At 40.7% G+C, this 4,163-nt stretch overlaps 1 pseudogene; it reads left to right on the top strand.

The window, feature by feature from the left end:
• The first annotated feature begins 1,808 nt into the window (after positions 1 to 1,808).
• Positions 1,809 to 3,083, top strand: LOC116874879 (annotated as a pseudogene).
• The last annotated feature ends 1,080 nt before the right edge of the window (positions 3,084 to 4,163 follow it).

Genomic DNA, 4,163 nt, shown 5'->3' with positions numbered 1-4,163 from the left:
ATTGAGTGTGGAGTGTGTCAGCTTCTTGGGTTTAGTATGACACTTGATCCTGGGCCTCATTTCCCTGAAGTGTCTGAATGAGAACCTTGCTGGGTCAGTTTCTCTAAAGATCAATTTTCTCTTCTGTTGGCTTGAGAGGAAGGAGTTGTTGTCTGGTTGCATGGGGTTTAGTAATGCTTTAGTCAAACTTTCTACCTTCTTTTTTCATGGCGTCTCCTTATCCTTGCCGTTGAAAGTCCAGCGCCTCCAGATTCCGATCCTGTCCAGGGGTGTGTGCTAGGAATTGACTTCTTGTCTGCATGCCTCTGCTCAGGGACTGAGGCTTCACCTCTGCTTTGCAGTTACCATTCATCCCTGTGCTTTTTGGCATCAAAATTTTGTTGCCATCTCTCATATCATGTTGTCTTTACTATTGTGCTTTGTCCTTGTGAATTAATGGCATTTTTATTCCTTTACTGTCATTTTAGAAGGGTTTTAGGAAACATTGGAAGTAAACTCATGCATTTCGTCTTTGATGTTTAACTAGAACTCTCTGACAGTTTACAGAATAGCTTTATTGATGGAAGAGTTAGTTATCAGTCCCACTTTCTCCTTCATTTTCTCTGATTTAATCACATTTGTTCAACTAAATTATCTAGGAAAAGAATTTTAGAGTATTGGTCAAGTGGTTTGATTTTAGCAATACAGTTTTTCTTTCCAGTATAAGGAACGATGCCACAATCTAGGGATGTTTCTTTCAGAACATGTTACATTGCAGAACATTGACACTCATTAATGACTTTAACCAGTCAGTGAGTAGTTCATCTTTGTCCCTTTAGCAGTTCTAACATGGAAATCCTGGTAAAAGTCTATCTGAGGCAACTGGACAGTTTTATATACAGGAAAAAAATTATTGGAATGATTGATCACAGTAAAATTAAGAAAATGTTACTGAGGCATTATTGAAACAGTCATCAAAGTGTTTAAAAGAAATAAAGTGCCTAAATAAGTAAATGCATGTCATGAATGCATCCTGTCACTTGTTTGTGACAGAAGAGCAGGGAAAAGTAAATGCTGGGGATGTAGTGACAAGGTGCTCAGATTCCATGTCAGAGTCCTGGGTAAGTAGGAGGGAGTGTTCTGGCCTAATTTCCTTTGTTACCTATTCTCTACTGAGTATTTTCCATATAGTTGATAGTAAACTATTGTGTTATCTTCTAAGTGAGAATTCATGGCTGCACCTTTTCCAAATGTTATGTGGTGCCGCTAAGGTCCTGCTGGTCTCATATTTATGTGAGCAGTCAAGGTAGTGATTCTTTTTTTTTTTTTTAAAGATTTTATTCATTTATTTGACAGAGAGAGAGAGATCACAAGTAGGCAGAGAAGCAGGCAGAGAGAGAGAGGGAAGGAGGCCCTGATGAGCTGAAAGCCTGATCCCAGGACCCTGAGATCATGACCTGAGCCGAAGGCAGAGGCTTAACCCAGAGCCACCCAGGCGCCCCAAGGTACTGATTCTTGCCAGGATTTATGTATGCATGTGTGTGTGTATTTGAAATTCCCAGAGAACTGAATTAATTATGATTATCCGGTCTGTGTCTTTCAATATGTGATTTTATTTTTATTATTTAACTCAGATAATGTGAGCTGTCATTTACACACAATAAAATTCACCCCTTTTGGCGTCGGGACTCGGCTACAAAAGACGACGGCTGCGGCGCGCCGGGCGGAACTTTCCAGAACGCTCGGTGAGACGCGGAGGAGCAGCGGCTAACCGAGCTGCGCCCAGCAACGCGCTCCTTCCCACTCCCCCACATCGGCCTCAGCCCTCTCACCGGCTGTAGAAAATGGTGAAAGAAACCACTTACTGTGATGTTTTGGGGGTCAAACCCAATGCCACCCAAGAAGAACTGAAAAAGGCCTACAGGAAACTGGCCTTGAAGTACCACCCTGATAAGAATCCAAATGAAGGAGAGAAGTTTAAACAGATTTCTCAAGCTTATGAAGTACTCTCTGATGCAAAGAAAAGGGAATTATATGACAAAGGAGGTGAACAGGCAATTAAAGAAGGTGGAGCTGGTGGTGGTTTTGGCTCCCCCATGGACATCTTTGATATGTTTTCTGGAGGAGGAGGAAGAATGCAGAGAGAAAGGAGAGGTAAAAATGTTGTGCATTAGCTCTCAGTAACCTTAGGAGATTTATATAATGGTGCAACAAGAAAACTAGCTCTGCAAAAGAATGTGATATGCAATAAATGTGAAGGCCGAGGTGGTAAGAAAGGAGCAGCTGAGTGTTGTCCCAATTGCCGAGGTACTGGAATGCAAATAAGAATTCATCAGATAGGACCTGGAATGGTTCAGCAAATTCAGTCTGTGTGCATGGAGTGCCAGGGCCATGGGGAACGGATCAGTCCTAAAGATAGATGTAAAAGCTGCAATGGAAGGAAGATAGTTCGAGAGAAGAAGATTCTAGAAGTTCATGTTGACAAAGGCATGAAAGATGGCCAGAAGATAACATTCCATGGTGAAGGAGACCAAGAACCAGGACTGGAACCAGGAGATATTACCATTGTTTTAGATCAGAAGGACTATGCTGTTTTTACTCGGCGAGGAGAAGACCTTTTCATGTGTAGGGACATACAGCTGGTTGAAGCACTGTGCGGTTTCCAAAAGCCAATATCTACTCTGGACAACCGAACCATTGTCATCACCTCTCATCCAGGTCAAATTGTCAAGCATGGAGATATCAAGTGTGTGCTAAATGAAGGCATGCCAATTTATCGTAGGCCATATGAGAAGGGTTGCCTCATCATCAAATTTAAGGTAAACTTTCCTGAGAATGGCTTTCTGTCTCCTGATAAACTCTCTTTGCAGGAAAAACTCTTACCTGAGAGGAAGGAAGTAGAAGAGACTGATGAAATGGACCAGGTAGAACTGGTGGACTTTGATCCAAATCAGGTGCCATTACAATGGGGAAGCATATGAGGATGATGAACATCATCCCAAGGGTGGTGTCCAGTGTCAGACCTCTTAATGGGGCCAGTGAATAACACTGCTGGCATTTTATGTGCAGTAGTGAATGAGTGAAGGACTATAATCATAGCTCACTACTTGTTATTGTTTTTCTTTTAATATTCAACTATAGTAGTGTTTTAAAAGTTAAAGGAAGAATAAAATCAATTATAAAAGCTCTGACTTTGCCCTGTATGTATGATGACTTCAGTGTGGAAGATAAGTTTAATATTTGTAAAAACTGCTTTCAAAAAAATCTCCCCTAGCATTTGTTAGGCCATACCTTGTAATTAATTTCAGTTCTATGTATATGAAACAGCTCAGACTGAAATGCTAGGTGTATGTATTGACTTCAGAGTATCACCCTTAATTGTTAAGCTATGAAGTTAAAACTTGTATTTAATTGGCAATCAGACAAAGAATTTATAGAGAAGTGTTGGTCTGTAGTTATGTTAAGTGGGATTCATTGTGATGCCTCTGCATTTATTGCCTCCACTGTTACTTGAAGATGGCATGCTATGTAATTTGGCCTGTGGTATCAGGGATAGAAAGGATACCTCTTTAAAGAAGGGGTATATCATATATGCTTCTGCTTGAGGGCTTGCATTTGTAGAATTGCCTTCCCTTCTGCCCTTCTGTGCCATCTTTTTTTCCCCCTTTTTTAAATCTATCTATCTATCTATCTATCTATATCAGTCCTGGTTAAAAAAAAAAAATTCACCCCTTTTAGGTATACAACTCAGTGGATTCTGATAAATGATGCCACCATCACAATTAAGACCCACCACAAGGCCGGCACGCTTTATGGTCGGTCAGTCCCCTCCCCGAGGCCCAGGCAACCACTGATCTGGTCTCGGATCCCATAATTTACCGACTCCAGAATTGGTTGGTGTGATTTAGCAATAAGAATATATTAGTGTACAGAGTAATATGGAATGATTAATTAGAGGAGGAGCCATGGTTCAGTGGGAGTCGCTTCTTTTTTTTTTTTTTAATTTATTTATTTTAGGAGTCGCTTCTTAATACGCAACTTTTGTTAACGTCTGCCCAGTTAGTTCTTACTGATGAACTGAAGGGATTTCAGAGAGATTTAAAATTCCAGGAACTTATCAAAGCCATCTATGAAAAACCCACTGCAAATATCATTCTCAATGGAGAAAAACTGAAAGCTTTTCC

This window comes from Lontra canadensis, unplaced genomic scaffold (assembly GCF_010015895.1).
Source record: "Lontra canadensis isolate GAN:19392208 unplaced genomic scaffold, GSC_riverotter_1.0 scaffold39, whole genome shotgun sequence".
NCBI lineage: Eukaryota > Metazoa > Chordata > Mammalia > Carnivora > Mustelidae > Lontra > Lontra canadensis.
This window is presented reverse-complemented; position numbering and strand designations above follow the sequence as displayed.